General features: G+C 42.3%; 1 long non-coding RNA gene across 1 annotated transcript; it reads left to right on the top strand.

The window, feature by feature from the left end:
• The first annotated feature begins 262 nt into the window (after positions 1-262).
• LOC141370549 (uncharacterized) lies at positions 263-20914 on the top strand. Its single transcript, XR_012374664.1, has 4 exons — positions 263-303; positions 5703-5780; positions 10804-10915; positions 20864-20914. It is a non-coding gene; the product is annotated as an uncharacterized lncRNA (long non-coding RNA).
• The last annotated feature ends 714 nt before the right edge of the window (positions 20915-21628 follow it).

Raw genomic sequence — 21628 nt, 5'->3', positions numbered from 1 at the left:
AAGATTGGGTTTATCCCCAATGGCCAATGATTCAATCCATTACGTCTATGTAATGGAACCTCCCTAGACACCCTGAACAGTGAGGTTTGGAGAGCTTCCAGGTTGGTGAGCACATGGAAGTGCTGGGCGGGTGGTGCTTACAGAGAGGGTGGTGCTTACAGGTGCTTGTATGGAGACTCCATGCCCCTCTCCCAGTACCTTGCCCTCTGCCTCTCTTCCATTTGACTGTTCCTGGCTGAGATGAGACCCAACACGGCCAGCACCATGTGGCTCCATGAGGACTAAACTGGAGCTACGAATAAGGTACGTGGGATTAGAATGGGATGGGGACATAGGGTAACCCTCTCAGCTACTGAGGGGAGCAGATGTCTGGATGGTTCTATGAAGGTGACCCATGATGTCAGTATTCAACGAGTAAGTACTGACCAAGCAAAAAGAGGGAATAAGTATTTCAGAGGGAGCAGAGGCATCAAGAAATGACAGACAGGCTGGGCACATAACAGGCATTATTGGAATTTCAGGCTTACAGACCAGTGGCCCTGGGGCCCCAGAGAGAAGAGGTTAGAGAAGTCAGCATGAGCCAGATCATGCAGGGCCGTATAACCCAAGGAAGAGTGTGGATGCTGTTATCAGGACAGTAAGGAGCCATTGACAGTTTTAGCAGAAGAACACGGTCAAGACCCTCCATCTCTGACTGGAGGGTCCCATGTCTGGAGGCCAGGGAGAACATTTAGGCCAGTGTTGCTGGGCCCAGGTAAAAGATGGTGTGGGCTGGGCCTAAGGGGGGCAGTTCAGGGTGTGGGCAGAAGGGGGTGGGCTCCAGGGATGCAAGAAAGACAGAAAAGATGGGGATGCATGGTGGCTTGGGCATGGGGCTGGAGGTAAGAGGGAGTTATGGTAACTTTTGGATTTCTGACTTGGAAGGCAAGAGGATAAGAAAGGGAAGGGGCACAGGTACCTGCATGGGGGAGACCGAGAGGTCACCATCCCAGCTTTCCTCCTCCTGTCTCCTCTCTTCCCCCACCTCTGCCCCTTCCACACCAGCCTCCCTGCAGGGCTGCAGCCTGCCTGAGAGGCTCTGGGCACTGGTGCTTGCATAACTAACGATGCTGTGTTAGAGACAGCTGCAGCCGGGAGCCTCCAGCTGTGGCCCCAAAGGGTGATGGGATTGCCCGAAAAGAGAAGCTTCAGTAAAAGAAGGAAATTCTGCACGGGGTCTCGGGGACTTTCAGAATTTTCTGGTCTAGAAGTCCCTCTATCAGGCCTTGGCATGTGATCAGTCGACTGAGAGCATAGAGGTCCAGGGCTTCCAGAAATCACAAGGAAATGTCCAAGAAACAGCTCCAGAGAAGGCCTGTGGGTTGTCAGGGGTTCTTTCCCTGGCAATAGGACATGGTCCATGTTAAGAGTCAAACCCAGAAATTGGCCACGGGTGACAAGAAAGGGGAGAGGGAACATTCCTCATCTTCCAGTCAACTCATCATCCCGAGGACACAGGCACTCCAAGGGAGGACACCTCCCTCTAGGGTCTCCTAAAGGCTCTCAGCATCACTGTACTGATCCCATTGGGCTACAGCCCCCTTGTCCCAGACTACTTGGGTAGAAAGAAAGGAAGTCGTATGGTACCCTGGAGTAAGCAGGATATAATTTCAGACCAGCTCTGAGACCTTAAGCAATACTTCTCTTCTCTGAGCCTCAGGTGATTTTGTTTGTTTTGTTTTGTTTTGTTTTTAATCTGCAAAATGGGGCCACGGTAGTGATCTTTGTTTCTCTGAATAAAATGTAGTGTCTGGCAAAAATTAGGTGGTTGGTTATTAATAATTCAGTTATTTATTCAACATCCATTTATAAAGTGCCTACTATGTACCAGAAATTGCTTAGTGCTTGGGAACAAAACGGAAAGATTCCCATCTGTGTGGAACTTATATTCTAGCGTGTATATGGCATGGGGGCAGAGAAGGCAGACAACATTCAATAAGAAATAATAAATAGATCATCTAATTTGTTAGAAAATGGTGAGTCCTAGGAAAAGAAGAAAAAGCAGAGCAGGGTAAGAAAAAGGATGACAGGAGTGACCTTGAGCAAGTCTTTCTACTTTTCTAAGCCTTTGGCTTCATCTGTAAATCAGATACAATGATATCTACCTCACAGGGCCACTGTGGAGAATAAATGACTACAAATCATCTAGAATTGTACCTAAACCTTGATAGATGCTCAAGAGTAATAGCTGATATCATCATGATGTTGCAGGATTGGTGGATTGGGTCAGACCTTATTGAGAAGGGGACAGCTAAACAAAAACTAGAAGGAGATGAGGGGAGTGCGTCATGGGAGCCTGGGGAGAGTGCCCTGGGCATGGAAACCATCCATCGCCAAGGCCCTAGGACAGGAGCAGGAGTACCAAGGAGCTATGCCATTGACAGTCCTCCTCCAGACCCCGTCAGAGAGATTGGAAGAAGCTCAGACAGTCACCCCTCTAGAAGAAGTTGAGGAAGGAGAAGCATTTGGAGGAGGACGACCCTGGGAGGGTAGTATCAGGGAACTTGGCTGTTGCTGCAGCAGAGAGAGAGAGAGAGAAAGAAGCAGCAAATTTCCCCTAGCTGTTGTGAACTGAACACAAGAACCTGTCTCCAAGCTGGTTGGGATGCAGGCTGCCTTCGTGCCAGTGGACCCCAGTCTCTGCTCGGATGCACATGAGTGCTCCTTGGGGGTGCTTCTCTATGCCTGAAGTCAGGTGAGTGAGTGAGCATGCGTGTATCCTCTTTGTCAGTGTGCATCTTTGTGTAACTGTGTCTATCTGCTTGTTACGCACTACAAATGTTTGTCCCTGTTTGTTCACGGGAATGCATCTATGGCTCTGGCCTGTGTGTATATGTGTTGGGATGTATGTGTGTGTGTATAGAGGTGTGAGCATGTGTGTAGTGATTTGTAGCAGGAAAATTCTCCTTGCTGAAGAGATGTGTGTGCAAAGGAAGAGGGAAAGAAAGAACCACCATGCTTTATTTCATATCCATATGTGACCTTCCACAGTGAGGTTCTTCACCTTTGGGGGCCTCATGCTTTATCCCACCACCCTCTCAGAAATGCAATACTTGCCAAATGCCTAAATACACTTCAGTCTCAGACTTGCAAGAAATTTCTACAGTCACCTTAGAAGTCATTTATAGGACACTGAGGGTAATGAATTCACTCCTTTATCCATTCATCATAGTATTAAGTGTCTGTAGTGCTCCCCCCGCCCCAATGTTAGGTGCTGGGAATGCAAAGACAAGGGGCCACTGAAGGTTATAGGTTTTGGAGACAGGTGAAAGTTTGAGTTTCAGCTGGTGCCCTTTACTGGTTGTGTGACCTTGAGCAAGTCATTCTATTTTTCTAAGGGTTTTTGTTTTATATGCAAATCAGATACAGTAATACCTACCTCACAGGGCTATTGTGAGAAATAATAAATGCAAATATATACAATGGTAGTGAGACCAAATAGATGCTCAGAAGTAATAGTCAATACCACCACCACCAGCACCACCACCACCATCATTTCTGTTATTTCGGACTGTAGTTTCTCCCCCCACATGGCACACACATTAAGAGAAGCTACTATTGAACTGCCAGTTTCTGACCCTGGGTTTTTTAAGACCTGGATCTTAACTCTACTCAGGTCATTTAGGTCATTGTTCATAAAACCCTCGGAAGGTTTTCCCTCCCCTCTCCACCCACCAACCTGCTTTATCCTCCGCTCTGTGCATATCATTACCAGAAATTATACCATTATGGGTATTTTTCCCCTTATTTATTGTTTATTTGCTGGTCTCTTCCAGTCAATGTTAACTCCACAGGAGAATAATGACCTGATTTTGCTCATTTGCTCTGGAAACAGGTACAAACTTTATCTTCTGTGTCTAGGAAAGTGCCTGGCACCCAAGAAGGGCTCAGTGAGCATGTGTTGAATGAATAAGTGAATGAATAAATGAATGAGTGAACTAACAGGAGCTACATCATTACAAAGACTTAACTGCTGAAATTAATTCATTAGTATGGAAAGCTTCTCAGAGCAGACAATATTTGATCTGGGGGGCTGAGAGTTTTCCAGCTAATGAGCATACTAGGCAGAGGAAAGAGTGTGTCCTTGTGACTGCATCACAGGAAACAACCCAGGGTGGTCAACCTCGCTCCCAGTCACCTTGGCGATGCCACCAAAACTCTACACTTGGCCTGGGAGTATATAGAAAAGAAGAAACACCCTAAATTTATGACTCTGTGTAATCCTCTTCAGTCTTCTAGAAGCTTTGGACCAGCCCTCATTTGCATATAAATGGTCATAATTTTTTAATCATAGATAAATGCCATTCTGTTTGCTTGTCCTTGTGCCTCCCTTGATTGAGAAATAAGAGTGACTTATGGTTCATGTGTAACAGAAATTAAAACATATACACACAACACTTCCTTGCTTCGTGTATCTCCCTCCCTCTCAAGTTCTTTCCATCTCTCCTCCTCCTGCCCTGAGTGGCGAGTGGCAGAGAAAATGCTCTCTTGGTTGAGAGGTCATGGTTATAAATAAGGGCTCTGGATTTAAATGGTTTGCTTTCAAATCCTAGGTTTGCTTTCAAATCCTTATTACCTCCTGTGCAGTTTTGGACAAGTCCCTTCACCTCTCTGTACCAGTCTGGTCATTTGTAATATGGGCAGAATATAAAATCACGTTGGTGCATTGCAAGGATTAAAAGAAGTGATGTACCTAAAGCACTCACCTAAAGCAAGTCCTCAAAAATGGGAATAATTATTACCGTTTCATCAGTATTACAGCAATACTGGAGATATATATAGAGAGAGATCCATATATATATATGCCTCACTTCAAATCAGCCAGAGAAATTGAAGGTCTTACTCTCTTGAGAGGAAGTAAGATAAATGAAGCCATCATATTGAGATGTTGATACAGATTGGATCTCGGTGATGCTCATATGGAGAAGGTCCATATTTCACCCTGGAGAAATCCTTATTTGGAAAACAAACTGGCTGCAACTCAAGAGGAGATGTGGTCCCTGAATCTCACCAACACTTGGCTCCAACAAGACCTGGATGAGCCCTAGAGAAATCAGCCATCAGTGGACAAAGATCTCTTTGATGCTTGTTTTAAGGACAATTGTGTTGGTTTCTGTTTCAGATCCTTTACTCTTGTTCTGATATAATCTGTGGAAAAAAAGAGGTAGAGTGTGGGTGGAGGTGAAATGGACACTTGTTGGGTCTCTCCTGCAGATGTTTTGTTTTGTTTTGTTTTGTTTGTTTTATCTCTTCTCATTCTCGCATTACCCCATGAGGCAAGAGTTATCACTCTAATTTGCAGATGAGGAATTTGAGGTTTAACAAGGTAAAGTAATTTGCTTACAACTGATGAAGAAGAACCTAGATTTGAAGTCAGGCTGCCAGAATTATGTCTTTTTGTGGCCTGCCTCCTGTTTTTCATGGAGATAGAAGTTGTGGGATTATTTGTTAGACCCAGTTTATGGACATCTTTTTGCCAGAACTTATCTCCTAAGAATCTAGAAGCATTTGTCTGACTGCATACCAGCCTTCTGCTGATGTGAAGCCCACCAGCACCAAGAAGTCAACAGGTCTAAAATGAAGCCCAACATCTCCCCACTCCCCCATTCCCACCCACCCTTCTACCTAGGCCCACTCTTTTTTATGTTTCTTACAAATTATAGGTCACTGCGAGTTACCCTAGAATCCTCCCTTCACTGACTTCCATTCCTCAGCAAGTCTTGTCCACTCTCCCTTTGAAGGTATGTCAAATTTGCTCCTGTTCCAGGTCCACCATCAAGCCCATCATCTCTCACCTGACGCAGGTAGCTATAACCACTTCCCTGGTGTCCTTGCCCAGGGTATTTGCCCCTTTAGTCCAACTTTTTTGCTTTGCCAGGGTTACGGTCATAAAAACAAATGGAATCATGCCCTCCCCTGCTCAAGAATCTTCAGTGGCTCCCCACTGTCTACATGTTAAGGATCAAACATCTTATTCAAGGCATCTACAGTATAACAACATTATACTTTGATCTCCTCTCACCTACCTACAGAAATGGCTAATGATTTCTCTAAAATGCAATGCCTTTCCCATTTAAGAATATTCCTTCTCCAATATCTTGCCCTTTGACTCCCAGTTAACCTCCAAGCCCGCATAAAAAGTTATGCCTATCTCACCCAACTGCCCCAGACAAATCCAGCCCCCCACTCAGCATTTCAGACACTACTAGCATTGCTCTCCCACTGTGGGAAATCTTACACGCACCTTCCTCCCTCAGTAAACATGAACCATGAACTTCTTAGAGATAAACCTCTTCCCTTATTCTTCTTTGTCTCTTTAGCACCTAGCCTGAGAATATTCAGAGAGTGAGAATCATAATGCAGACATCACTTTGCGTGTTCCCATTAAACATATCATAAACATATTTCCACCAAGCTACGCCGTCTTCCTAATTATCTTTTTAATTGCTGTATATTTCCTCCTGTTGATGTGCCATAATTACTTAAACATTCAATTCAAGTCATTAAATGTAACAAACATTTGCCAAATACCTAACATGTGTCAGGTACCGTGCTAGAGGCTGGAGACCCCAAGAGGCGGGGAATATGGCCTGTGGCCCCAAAGATGTCACATTCTAACACAGACAACATCGGGTGATGGGTGCCCTAAGAGAGGCAGAGAGGCCTGTCACTGGTGGGTTGGGAGTGCCGAGTATAAAGAAGAACTTTTGGGGGAAAGAAACTGGAAAAAGTAGAAGACATAGGTGGTATTTTGTCTGAGTTTTAAGAGTTGAATAGGAACCTAAAAAATAAATAAATACTAAGGAAAAGACAGACACACACACTGAGAGAGAGAGAGAGAGAGAGAGGAGATAAATTAAGTCCTCACAGCTTGTAAAGGGAAGAGCTAGGATTTCAACACCAATGGTCTGATTCTAGAACCCGCTTGTCATCTTTTGCTACTGGTGAACTCCTACTCATCCAACAGTGCTTGGCTTTGGCTAGCTCTGTACTCTGTTAGTCTCAACTCTCTTTTTATGAAACACTTATCCATTTCATGGAGCTAGGATGTGCTAGCAGATTTTCTCCAACCCATATTTTCCTTAAACCTGATAACTGGGGTTTCACGAAGTATGATTTCTTTTTTAAGTTTTACAAAATGAATTCACTAAGATGATGCATCTCGTCTTTTGTTTCTGTTTCCTATAAAGAATTGCAATGTTATCAAAGAAACAACTCTAGAGCAAATTCCTGGTAAATATTAAGTTCTCAAAAGACATCACGTGAATAAATGATCAACCAAAGGCTAAATGAGCTGGCTGTGTGAAAAAGAGAGAATTAGTAGAAAGTGAAAAGCTGTGGCAGGTTCCATGATTACCTTCGCAGAAGTTAAAACAAACAAACAAAAAGTGCCTGAATGAATATCTTAATACCCTGTCAGTGGTATTTATCGAGAGCTGGGAAATCAACCCCACTCTTTTGACTCGCCCCATCATCTAAAAAAACTCATTCAAAAAGAAGAAAACAACAGATATTGTATGCACCGTTTTCTATATTAGTAAAAGTCTGGAAACAATAAAAAATGTCCAACAATAGGGAGTGGTTAAATAAATTACAATATGTGAACTGGAAGGAGTATTATGAAGTCATTAAAATGGTAATTAGAAAGATTATGTAGCCACATGGAAAAACATTTACTATATAATATTAAGTGGGAAAAAAAGCAGAATACGAAATTGAATCGAGGCCATCACTGCAATTATGCAAAACTGTGTGCACATGAATCAAGACACCAGGGGAAGAAGCATGCATGTGACCAGCTGTTTTAACTGGTGTATTTTTCTTTTACAATTGTCCTTCAATTGGACGGGATGTGGATTCGTGAGCCCAGCCTATGCTCTCCAGCCTCTAGGGGGAGCTCGAGTCTTCCCCTACCCGGCCTCCTCTATCCGCCCTGGGAAGATAGAGAGGGTCTGCGGCAAGAGCCAGAGCCCGGACGAGGTGTGAAGGGTGGGGTTTCTGGTGCCCGATTTAATGGGATTGTGAATAGAGCTGTACTGGAGCAAACTTTCCCCGGGCTTTTTTCTCTTGTTTTTTTCTGTCCACAGTTCTTGGTTCCTCTTGTGGAATCATTTGCTCTCCTGGCTTTTTTCTCTTCTAGGCACGTATATCTTTCCTGGCTTCTCTACTTTGGCCACAGCATTAAGAGAGGTCTAGAATGTCCGTCACCTGGGAAGCAAGTGCCATCCATAGCCCTTAAATTAAAGGAAAAAAAAAAAAAGCTGAAATTACCCTATAGATATACTTGCACAAGCAAGAAAGATGTACATTTGTGATCCCATGATTTCTAATTAAAGGGAAAAAATCTGAGTTTCCACCAGTAGAATACTAGTTAAATAATTCGGGTGCATCTTTATATTAAATACTAGGAGGCTATTCTAAAAACAAGCCTATGGGTTGATAGTGTGCGTATGTATTAATTATCCACTTGATCATAAGAAACATCTGTCTGTGTATGCTGGAATGAATAAGCGCTGAATATGTAAGAAACTGATCATAATAGTTACTAGGGGAATAGACATTGAAGGAAGGATGGAAACTTTTACACTTTACTCCATATTTTATATTATTTATTTGCCATCTGCACATATTAGTTTTTGATCTATTTACAGTGGGATTAGGGCAGGATCTAAGGATAAGGAGGTTGGGTTGGAGGATTTCAAATCAACAGATTCTATAACTCCGCTATGCATCTGTACTAAGGCGCGCTCACAGCTCCCTAATATATTCTAGCCCAGCTCACTACAGTAAGAAACCAGGTAGAGAATTGGGTCCAAAGCTAGAACACACAAAAGTCGCACCACTACTACCACTATTATTACTACCACCACGGATGCTATTATTAATAATGGTAATCATAAATGCAATAGCAGTAAATAAATGTGAGGACAATGAAAAAATGTAATAATAATGCAACAATAAATGGATGTAAAGCAAAAGAACCAAAATAAAATTAAAGGAGTTAAAGTTTCACTAAAGAAAACTGCACACGATACTTAACTTTTTTAAAAGCTAAGATAGGAGAAATTTCACAAACAATTCCATTTTAACGAAGTCACATTTTGACCAAGACAAAGGAAATGGAAAGTCTATTTAAAATAGGACAGGGTTAGTCCCCGCTTGTGGTTTCAAATTGGCGTCCTAATAAACTGTGACTGAATTAGCTTGCTTTGAGCTTCAAAAATCTGCTTTTCTCAACTGTCCCTTTCTCCTTAGATTGTGAGCCCTGATTTGCTTCCGCTCTCCAGGGGATTTCAAAGTCCATTGATTTTGCAGTTTTAAATCATTGCTTCTGTATGGAGAGGATGGGGAGAGAGGACAGGCTGTGGAAGCCAGAGGCAGAAGGACAAGTGCAGATTCATTTGTAGTCAAGGCCAGGGCCTGCTGTGGCCTTGTCCTAAAGCAGTGCCTGGCCTAATCTCTTTTCCATGTGTAGCTTCATGGAGCAACTGTAGCTTCTCAGGCTTTCTAAGGGAGCAGGCGCTCCATTGAGGACCCAAGTCCTATTTCTCCACTAGAACTCAATTATTAGAAGAGAGTGGGAATGTGAAAAGCTTCTGGTATACCAGCCAGGGATGCTTGGTGAAGGCAATCAGAGCAAAAAGAATCACATCTTCCCATCAGTTCCTTTCCCAGCCACTGGGGCCCAGCAGGTGGTCCTCAATGCCACCCCCACCGCCACTGCGAGAGGAACGTGATGTGGAACCAAAGCTAATCTAGGCTTTCATTGCCTCATTGCCTACAGACAGATCCCCTTCCTACTCAACCTTGGGACAGAGTCTGGAGGGATGGAACTGAGATTAGATTGGCTGGCTCCCATGTCCTGGTATGTAAATCCATATACCATCATTGGTTACCACTGGTCCATTGACAAATGGTTCAGTGTAGCGTCACTGAGACCTGATCTCCCTCACCCTGGGGATGGCATCTAGCTCAAATTGTTCCAAAAAATAAATAATAATAATAATAAGGTTGGTTCTAGCCAGTACACAAGAAGCCTCCATCTTTCAACAACTCATTTGGAATTCAGAGTATCTCTCCACATACAAACGCCATTACAAAGGGATGGTTAAAACGAGCGTGTAGCCCAGAAAAGCACTGTGAGTTACCCTGTTATATAAATGCATAGCTATGTGTAAACTGCAAGCCTGGAACTGAATAGCCAGCTTCCATGGTCTAATAATCAGCATGATCTGGAACAAAATCTTGAATTTCAACGTTCTTTTCTGTAAAAATGGGGTTAGTAGCATTGACCCTCTGAGGTCATAGAGGAAATTAAGTAAGCGGATGTGCACAGAAGTGCCTGGGGCAATGGCAGGTGGAGGTACTGGGGGGTAGGTTTTCCTTCGCTGCCACATCTTCCAAGAGTCCCTAAGGTACTGGAATGTCAGAAATAATCCTAACTCCAGCTATTTGAAAAAGCTTCTTAAATCACCAATAAAAAGTCAGTGTTAAGGGGCGCCTGGGTGGCACGGTCAGTTAAATGTCTGATTTTTGGTTTCGGCTCTGGTTGTGATCTCAGGGTTGTGAAATTGAGCCCTATGTTGGGCTCTGTGCTCAGCATGAAGTCTGCTTAGGATTCTCTCCCACCCTTTGCCCCCACCCCCGCTCACACTCTCGCTCTCTCTCTTTCTAAAATAAGTAAATCTTTTCTTTCTTTAAGTCAGGTTAAGAACCATTTTTTGTGTGTGTTTGAACTAATTTGCTGTAAGTAATGTCTTACAGGTACCTGGTGCCAAGTAACTTGTCAGAGTTTGCAAATCTCCATTTACAAAGTGAATAACTTACCATCAACTTGTTTAGAAAGGAACCCCATCTGCTTTCAAATAAATATATGGTAAGTAACTGTTATATTTTCATTTCCATTTTTCTGTAAATCTGTAGCCAAAAGACAACATGCTGACTCGTTACCTACCTATTGTATGTGTGGGACAGAACTGCATAGAATACTTCCTCCAGGTGCTACTAGCTCTGTGACCTCGGCAGCTTATCTAAGATCGCTGAGCCTCAGTTTTCATGTCTGAGGAAGAAGGGTAATCATATTTTCTATAAGGTTTTGTTGAAAGATGAAATTATAGGCTCTGCCTGGCTCAGATGGTTATTATTATTATTATTATTATTATTATTATTATCATTATTACTGTTGCTTTGGGACTTAAAAAAATTCACTTTATGAGCCTTTGCTTTGTGTATTTTCAGCATCATGAAGGATGAGACTCTTTGATCATTCCTTTTTGCCATATACACCAAAACTATTAGAATAATAAAATTATAAATGTTTAAGGTAGACCTTTAAAGCTAATGCAATGGCCACAGCACAGAGCAGTGAATGTAGTAGATATAATGAACATTAGCTGACAGGTTGAATAAATGATTACGTCCAACCACCTGGGCAGTGTTTTGAATGCCCTCTAGAACTTGGCAAGTGGTCATTGGACCCATGTTTGGACACCTCCAGTCTCCAGAAATTTGAAACTAATTTAATCGCATATGGTGGCTTAGCTGATAGGTGACTTGTGAAACTACTTTCTAACTGCACACCCATGGCAGGTTTCGTGCATGGATCAGGACACTGAGACAGGCCCACAATCCTTAACTCCAGCTGGATTACGAACAAATCAGAATTCTCTTCCAAATTCCAAATGTTAGAGAAATCTGCTTTCCATGGAGCCATCAAGCCCCCTTCTTCATCTACTTCATTTTTGTGGCCCCAAAAACCAGACATAAAAAGTCTGATTGTTTTCCTGCATGAGGTTGCTTCAGAGATCTGCCGGCAACTCTCAGATTTTCAAATCCACCCTTGATAGGAAACACTTCTTTGCAACCACCACACACAGATTCCAGAGACGTGAGTAAGAAATAGGGAAGTTCCTCATGATCGTTCATGAAGAGGGAAGAGCAGAGGCCTCTTGGTCTCCGAGCTATTATTAAAATAAATGTCATTGGCTAAAAGGCAAGAAAAGTCTGGGGACCACCCAGGCGAATGACACTTTCCCAGCCCCATCATATCATCACTAATTGGATATTCTAACACTTTCTGTAGCTTTTCATAAAAATGTTTCAAGACCAAGTGATAAAGTGTCCAAACAAGCATATCACAGATGTTCACTCTGGCTGATTCTGGGGAAACACCTCCAACAAAATAGCAACGTTTTGTTTTTTTTCTTTCTTTCCTCCAGTCCCAGATTGCTCTCTCTCTCTCTCTCTCTCTCTGGGAATGCAGGCAAGTTTTCCTAGACCTCAGAATCTTGAAACCACCACTTGAAATAGCCATGGTTCAGGGTTTAAGGGTCAAATCCAGAGAGGTTCCCTTGAATTTATTTTGGATTGAACACCTCCCCTGAGACTTATAAAATTTCAGGGTCATTTTTTGTGGCTTTGCTTCAGGTTAACTCAGGATTTGTTACAAAAGAGGACACAAAACCGTGAGCTCAAACTTCTCCAAAAACTTGGGGCAGAAAGTTGGCTCAGGACTCTGGCAGATGGGCACTGTGGCCATCGGTAAGATCATATACCCAGAAAGAAGTTATATTTACTTGATTCCTTGAAAACACAAAGGTCCCTTCTATGAAATGAGTGAAGAAAAAAAATTAAAGGTCCTTATATGTTTGGTCTACATCAACTTGTCTGTTCTACTTTAGAAGCCTCGGCCTTCTTGCCTACCAAAGAAAAATAATCCATTGCAATCACTGTCCTTCAACCTCTTCTGAGCTTTTTTTTTTTTAATTTTTTATTGTTATGTTAATCACCATACATTACATCATTAGTTCTTCATGTAGTGTTCCATGATTCTTTGTTTGTGATAACACCCAGTGATCCACACAGAACGTGCCCTCCTTATTAACCATCACCAGGCTAACCCATCCCCCCAACCCCCTCCCCTCTAGAACCCTCATTTTGTTTTACAGAGTCCATCGTCTCTCATGGTTCCTCTCCCCCTCCGACTTACTCCCCTTCATTCTTCCCCTCCTGCTATCTTCTTTTTCTTTTTTCTTAACATATCTTGCATTATTTGTTTCAGAAGTACAGATCTGTGATTCAACAGTCTTGCACAATTCACAGCGCTCACCATAGCACATACCCTCCCCAATGTCTATCACCCAGCCACCCCATCCCTCCCACCCCCAACCACTCCAGTAACACTCAGTTTGTTTCCTGAGATTAAGAATTCCTCATATCAGTGAGGTCATGTGATACATGTCTTTCTCTGATTGACTTATTTCACTCAGCATAACACCCTCCAGTTCCATCCACGTCATTGCAAATGGCAAAATCTCATTCCTTTTGATGGCTGCATAATATTCCATTGTGTATATATACCACTTCTTCTTTATCCATTCATCTGTCGATGGACATCTTGGCTCTTTCCACAGTTTGGCTATTGTGGACATTGCTGCTATAAACATTGGGGTGCACGTACCCCTTCGGATCCCTACATTTGTAACTTTGGGGTAAATACCCAGTACTGCAATTGCTGGATCGTATGGTAGCTCTATTTTCAACTTCTTGAGGAACCTCCGTACTGTTTTCCAGAGTGGCTGCACCAGCTTGCATTCCCACCAACAAAGTAGGAGGGTTCCCCTGTCTCCACATGCCCGCCAACATCTGTAGTTTCCTGACTTGTTAATTTTAGCCATTCTGACTGGTGTGAGGGGGTATCTCTTTGAGGTTTTGGTTTGGATTTCCCTGATGCCGAGCGATGTTGAGCACATTTTCATGTGTCTGTTGGCCATTTGGATGTCTTCTTTGGAAAAATGTCTGTTCATGTCTTCTGCCCATTTCTTGATTGGATTATTTGTTCTTTGGGTGTTGAGTTTGTTAAGTTCTTTATAGATTTTGGATACTAGCCCTTTATCTGATATGTCATTTGCAAATATTTTCTCGCATTCTGTCAGTTGTCTTTTTGTTTTGTGGACTATTTCTTTTGCTGTGCAAAAGCTTTTAATCTTGATGAAATCCCAATAGTTCATTTTTGCCCTTGCTTCCCTTGCCTTTGGCGATGTTTCTAGGAAGAAGTTGCTGCGGCTGAGGTTGAAGAGGTTGCTACCTGTGTTCTCCTTTGGGATTTTGATGGACTCCTGTCTCACGTTTAGCTCTTTCAACCATTTGGAGTCTATTTTTGTGTGTGGTATAAGGAAATGGTCCAGTTTCATTCTTCTGCATGTGGCTGTCCAATTTTCCCAACACCATTTGTTGAAGAGACTGTCTTTTTGCCATTGGACATTCTTTCCTGCTTTGTCAAAGATGAGTTGACCATAGAGTTGAGGGTCCATTTCTGGGCTCTTGATTCTGTCCCATTGATCTATGTGTCTGTTTTTGTGCCAGTACCATACTGTCTTGATGATGACAGCTTTGTAATAGAGCTGGAAGTCCGGAATTGTGATGCCGCCAGCTTTGCTTTTCTTTTTTAATATTCCTCTGGCTATTCGGGGTCTCTTCTGGTTCCATACAAATTTTAGGATTATTTGTTCCATTTCTTTGAAAAAAGTGGATGGTATTTTGATGGGGATTGCATTGAATGTGTAGATTGCTCTAGGTAGCATTGACATCTTCACAATGTTGGTTCTTCCAATCCATGAGCATGGAACGTTTTTCCATTTCTTTGTGTCTTCTTCAATTTCTTTCATGACTATTTTATAGTTTTCTGAGTACACATCCTTTGCCTCTTTGGTTAAATTTATTCCTAGGTATCTTATGGTTTTGGGTGCAAATGTAAATGGGATTGACTCCTTAATTTCTCTCTCTTCTGTCTTGTTGTGGGTGTATAGGAATGCCACTGATTTCTGTGCATTGATTTTCTATCCTGCTACTTGACTGAACTCCTGTATGAGTTCTAGCAGTTTTGGGGGGTAGTCTTTTGGGTTTTCCACATACAGTATCCTATCATCTGCAAAGAGTGAGAGTTTGTCTTCCTCTTTGTCGATTTGGATGCCTTTGATTTCTTTTTGTTGTCTGATTGCTGTGGCTAGGACTTCTAATATTTTGTTGAATAGCAGTGGTGAGAGTGGACATCCCTGCCGTGTTCCTGACCTTAGGGGGAAAGCTCTCAGCTTTTCCCCATTGAGAATGATATTGGCTGTAGGTTTTTCATAGATGGCTTTTATGATATTGAGGTGTGTACCCTCTATCCCTATACTCTGAAGAGTTTTGATCAAGAAAGGATGCTGTACTTTGTCAAATGCTTTTTCTGCATCTATTGAGAGGATCATATGACTCTTGTACTTTCTTTTGTTAATGTATGGTATCACGTTGATTGATTTGCAGATGTTGAACCAGCCTTGCAGCCCAGGGATAAATCCCACTTGGTCATGGTGAATAATCCTTTTAATATACTGTTGGACCCTATTGGCTAGTATTTTGGTGAGAATTTTTGCATCCATGTTCATCAAGGATATTGGTCTGTAGTTCTCCTTTTGATGGGGTCTTTGTCTGGTTTTGGGATCAAGCTAATGGTGGCCTCATAAAATGACTTTGGAAGTTCTCCTTCCATTTCTATTTTTTGGAACAGTTTCAGGAGAATAGTATTAATTCTTCTTTAAATGTCTGATAGAATTCCCCTGGGAAGCCATCTGGCCCTGGGCGTTTGTTTGTTGGGAGATTTTTGATGACTGCTTCAATTTCCTTAGTGTTTATAGGTCTGTTCAGGTTTTCTATTTCTTCCTCGTTCAATTTTGGTCATTGATACATCTCTAGGAAAGCACCCATTTCTTCCAGGTTATCTAATTTGCTGGCATAGAGTTGCTCATCATATGATCTTGTAATTGTATTTCTTTGGTGTTGGTTGTGATCTCTCCTTTTCATTCATGATTTTGTTGATTTGGGTCATTTCTCTTTTCTTTTTGATCAGTCTGGCCAGCGGTTTATCAATCTTGTTAATTATTTCAAAGAACCAGCTCATAGTTTCGTTGATCTGTTCTACTATTCTTTTGGTTTCTAGTTCATTGATTTCTGCTCTGATCTTTATTATTTCTCTTCTCCTGCTGGGTTTAGGCTTGATTTGCTGTTCTTTCTCCAGCTCCTTTAGGTGTAGGGTTAGGTTGTGTAATTGAGACCTTTCTTGTTTCTTGAGAAAGGCTTGTATTGCTATATACTTTCCTCTCAGGACTGCCTTTGCTGTATCCCAAAGATTTTGAACAGTTGTGTTTTCATTTTCATTGCTTTCCATGAGTTTTTTTAATTCTTCTTTAATTTACTAGTTGACCCATTCATTCTTTAGTAGGATGCTGTTTACCTTCCATGTATTTGAGTTCTTTGCAACTTTCCTCTTGTGATTGAGTTCTAGTTTCAAAGCATTGTGGTCTGAAAATATGCAGGGAATAATCCCAATCTTTTGATACCAGTTGAGACCTGATTTGTGACCTAGGATGTGATCCAGCCTGCAGAATGTTCCAGGGCACTAGAGAAGAATGTGTACCCTGTTGCTTTGGGATGGAATGTTCTGAATGTGTCTGTGAAGTCCATTTGGTCCACTGTGTCCTTTAAAGTCTTTATTTCCTGGTTGATCTTTGCTTAGATGATCTGTCCATTTCAGTTAGGGGGGTGTTAAAGTCCCCCACTATTATTATATTGCTGTCAATATGTTTCTTGGCTTTTGTTATTAATTGCCTTATATAATTGGCTGCTCCCATGTTCGGGGCATAGATATTTACAATTGTTAGATCTTCTTGTTGGATAGACCCTTTAAGTAGGATATAGTGTCCTTCCTCATCTCTTATTACAGTCTTTGGTTTAAAATCTAATTTGTCTGATATAAGGATTGCCACCCCAGCTTTCTTTTGGTGTCCATTAGCATGGTAAATGGTTTTCCACCCCCTCCCTTTCAATCTGGGGGTGTCTTTGGGTCTAAAATGAGTCTCTTGCAGACAGCATATGGATGGGTCTTGTTTTTTAATCCAACCTGATAGCCTGTGTCTTTTGATTGGGGCATTTGGCCCATTTACATTCAGGGTAACTATTGAAAGGTATGAATTTAGTGCCATTGTATTGCCTGTAAGGTGACTATTACTGTATGTTGTCTGTGTTCCTTTCTGATCTATTTTGCTTTTAGGCTCTCTCTTTGCTTAGAGGACCGCTTTCAATATTTCTTGGAGGGCTGGTTTCGTGTTTGCAAATTCCTTTAGTTTTTGTTTGTTCTGGAAGCTTTTTATCTCTCCTTCTATTTTCAATGACAGCCTAGCTGGATATAGTATTCTTGGCTGCATATTTTTCTCGTTTAGTGCTCTGAAGATATCTTGCCAGTCCTTTCTGGCCTGCCAGGTCTCTGTGGAAAGGTCTGTTGCCAATCTAATATTTTTACCATTGTAGGTTACATATCTTTTCTCCCGAGCTGCTTTCAGGATTTTCTCTTTGTCTCTGAGACTCGTAAGTTTTACTATTAGATGTCGGGGTGTTGACCTATTTTTATTGATTTTGAGAGGGGTTCTCTGTGCCTCCTGGATTTTGATGCCTGTTTCCTTCCTCACATTAGGGAAGTTCTCTGCTATTATTTGCTCCAATAGACCTTCTGCCCCTCTCTCTCTTTCTTCTTCTTCTGGGATCCCAATTATTCTAATGTTGTTTCATCTTATCCTATCGCTTATCTCTCGAACTCTGCCCTCATGATCCTGTAATTGTTGCTCTCTCTTTTTCTCAGCCTCTTTATTTTTCATCATTTGGTCTTCTATATCGCTGATTCTCTCTTCTGCCTCATTTATCCTAGCAGTTAGTGCCCCCATATTTGATTGCACCTCATCAATAGCCTTTTTGATTTCGACTTGGTTAGATTTTAGTTGTGTTATTTCTCCAGAAAGGGTTTCTCTAATAACTTCCACGCTTTTTTCAAGCCCATCCAGTATCTTTAAAGTCATGATTCTGAACTCTAGGTCCGACATTGTACTAATGTCCGTATTGAGTAGGTCCCTGGCTGACGGTACTCTCTCTTGTTCTTTTTGCTGAGGTGATTTTTTTCGTCTTGTCATTTTGTCCAGAGGAGAATAGATGAATGAGAGAACAAAATGCTAACAGGTTAACAATGTCCCCAACAAATATACTCTATGCAAATCAGAAAAGACCTGAAACCAGGGGAAAAGAAAGGGAAAGAAAGAAAAAAGAAGGAAAAGAAAGAAAGAAAAAAAAAAGAAAAAGATTAAAAACAAAAACAGAACAATACAAAAAAAACCAAATATGATCAAAGATGATCAGGCTAGTGCATAGATCAGTGCCACACACTAGATTTTGGGTGCATTTTGGTCTGTTAGGATAAAGTGCCTCCTAAAATTTTAAAGGAAGAAAGACTTATATATGTACAAAATAAGGGCTTACACAATAAAGGGATGGAAGATGACTGTAAAGATGAAAATTATAAAACATTTTATAAAAGGAATTGATATGATAAGAAGTTTTTTGAAAAAAGAAAGAAGAAGATTTAAAAAAAAAAAAAAGGGATATAATGTGATCAGGCAGGAGACTAGAACAAAGCCATACACTAGTGATTTAGGGTATATTTTGATCTGTTAGAAGAAACTGTATCTCAAAATTTTAAAGAGCGAACAACTTATATATATATGCCAAAAATAAGGGTAACTACTATGAAGGGATAAAATATGACTCTAAAAATGAAAAATAAAAAATTTTTTTTAAATAAAGGGATTGATAAGATGTTGGTTGAAAAAGGGAAAAAGAGAAATTAAAAAAAACAGTTAAAAAATTAACTTTGAAAAACTAATGAATCATGGTAAAAAAGCCTTGAATTCTATGTGCAGTATTCCCCTAGCGCTGGAGTTCTCCCGTTCTCCTTGATCAGTAAACTTGGTCTTGGCTTGCTGGCTGTTCGTGCTGATCTTCTGGGGGAGGGGCCTGTTGCCGTGGTTCCCAAATGTCTGCCGGAGGCGGAATTGCCCCACCCTTGTCGGTCCAGGCTAAGCAAGCTGCTGAGCTTTTGTTCCCTGCAAGCTTTCCGTAGGCTTTGGAGGACCAGGGTGAAAATGGTGGCCTCCCAATCTCCGCCCAGAGAAGGCAAGAACTCGGGGCCCCGCTCCTCAGTGTGCCCCCAGAGTAAAGCAGCCAGTCACTCCCGTGTCCCCGGTCTCCGGCCGCACTCCGTGCTCACCCAGCCTGTGACCGAGCATTTCTATCTCTGCCACCCGACCCCGTGTGGAGTCTCCAAACCCAGCAGATCCCTGTGGTGCGCTCCCACGCTGCTCCTTCTGGGGGAGGAAGGGGAGTCTCCCCAGCTCTGCCGCTTGTTGGGTCCCTGCTGGAGGAGCAGTGGCCCGACTGGGCCGCGGATCACAGTTTATGGCAACCCCGAGCTGAGAGCCCGCGCCTCGGCTCCGTCTCTGCAGCCAGCTTCCCCGCTCCAATCCCTGGGAGCTCTGCCACACTCAGGCACCCCCGGTCTTTCTGTGACCCCGAGGGTCCTGAGACCACACTGTCCCGCGAGGGTTCCACCCCCCCCGCTTAGCCACTGGAGCGATGTCCTTCCACGGAGCCGACTTCTAAAAGTTCCGATTTTGTGCTCCGCAGCTCTATCACTTGCCAGAAGTGGCCGACGGAGGCCCCCTCCCCCGCCGTCTATCCTCCCGAATATCACCTCGGATTCACTTCTCTGCCCGCCCTACCTTCCAGAAAGTGGTCGCTTTTCTGTTCAGAGTGTTGTTACTCTTCTTATCTTCGATCTCCTGTTGAGTTCGTAGGTGTTCAGAATGGTTTGATCCCTATTCAGCTGAATTCCTGAGACCAGACGAAATCCAGGTCTCCTACTCCTCCGCCATCTTGCTCCGCCCACCTCTTCTGAGCTTTTTAAGGAGAGAGGCAGCCAATGGTTAGAACCACTTTCTCCAGCTACTCTAAGCACTTCCCACCCAGCAGCCAGAGCATGGCTCTACAGAGACCCTATAGTGTTTCCTATTCAATCTGTAGGAGATGAATGCAAACTGGTGGCTTCAGGCAACGTAAATGTATTAGCTTACAGTTCTGGAAGTCACAAGTCTGAAATGGGTCTCCTAGGGCCAAAGTCAGTATGTTGACAGTGCTGCATTCTTTCCGGAGGCTCAAGCAGAGGATCCATTTCCTTGCTTTTTCCAGCTTCTAGAAGTCCCCTGCATTCCTTGGTTTGTGACCCCTTCCTTCATCTTCAGTGCCAACAACATAGCAGCTTCAAATCTCTCTGTGCAACCTCCTTCTTCCATTTACAAGGACCCTCATGTGATTACATTGGGCCCAACCCCAATAATCCAGGGGAATCTTCCATCTAAACATCCTGAGCTTCGTCACATTTACCAAGTCTCCCTTGCCACGTCAGGTGATATATTCACAGCCTTCCAGGATGAAGACATCATTGAGACGCCTTATTCTTTCTACCACAAATGCTAAGCCAAAATTAGTAGCTGGAGCAAGGCATAGGAAATCAAGGAGAGCAGGGAGGGAAGGGCCCTCACCATCGGTGGAGAGCATGCTGTTTGCCAGACCTGCTACTTTGTCATCATAGAATCCAAGGGAAAAGAGGGAGAGGTGTCCCATTCTCGAGATATGGAGACTAGGAATTTGCCTGGCATTTCCAAGACACACAGATATCTCGAAGGAATCAAAATCCAAAATCCTTCTGCAGCACCAAGCTGCTAGGTTTACCACGAGTATCAGATGGCAGATGTGTTTAGCCAGGTTTTATGATTCAGAGCTGGGGCTGGGCGCAAATACAAACTTGCCATTGGTGACTTCTCAAAGCTAAAGACTGACTTTTTTTTTTTTTTTTGATGTTATTCCTTAAAGGTGAGGCTTACTTCATGAAATCGTTTTTTCTCTTTAGTGGGGAGTCAGTGAAAACATTCATGTATTTTTGGCTGAGCAAGAAGAAATGCTGTTTTCAAAGAGTAAGTAGTTTTCACCTGTGAATACTGTATTACATTTCAGTGCTGTAGAGGAGATTTTAAAGAATATCCAAAAAAAAAATCAAAAGATAAAACATTTCTATATGGAAAATTATTTTTAAATCTTCTAAATGAAAGGTTAGTCAGAGGTGTGAGAAGCTGTATGGGATTAAATAACTGTATCCTATTCCCCCTGCCTTGTAGCTCTGAGCCAAATTGTATTGAATTTTGAAGAAAGAGACTTGGCATTTCTACAAAATTTGGAAAAGTGGAAAAAACATCTCACAGAAATGCTACGAGAATAAATCAGGCTTTGGGACTCCAGGCTAGCAAGAACAGCCCTCTTCATCCACCTCAAATTAGCCCAAGAGATTTTCTTTGCAAAAGAGTGGACCTTTGAAATTCTGAATGATTAGAGTAACTCACATTACATCTTTATAATTCTGAGAAAGGCCAACAATAGCTTCAGTCTTCCCCCCCACCCCATTTTTCTATCATACAATGTGGTCTTCTACATGGTTCTGGGAAGAAACATGATGGACCACATTTTATAAGACTCATTTTGCTTTAAAAGCTTCCCATCTTGTTTCAATGCCAAATTTATATTTGAGCACATGAGAAAGGCTTCTCCCTTTGGGACAATGTCACCGATTTCACAAATAAGTCAATAATTCACTGATTTCTATAATAAGGCTGAAAGCTTA

This window comes from Callorhinus ursinus, unplaced genomic scaffold (genome assembly GCF_003265705.2).
Source record: "Callorhinus ursinus isolate GAN/ISIS: 27379988/994484 unplaced genomic scaffold, GSC_fseal_2.0 scaffold38, whole genome shotgun sequence".
NCBI classification, from domain to species: Eukaryota; Metazoa; Chordata; class Mammalia; order Carnivora; family Otariidae; genus Callorhinus; species Callorhinus ursinus.
The sequence above is the reverse complement of the archived record's forward strand: the minus strand, read 5'-3'. Positions and strand labels throughout refer to the sequence as shown.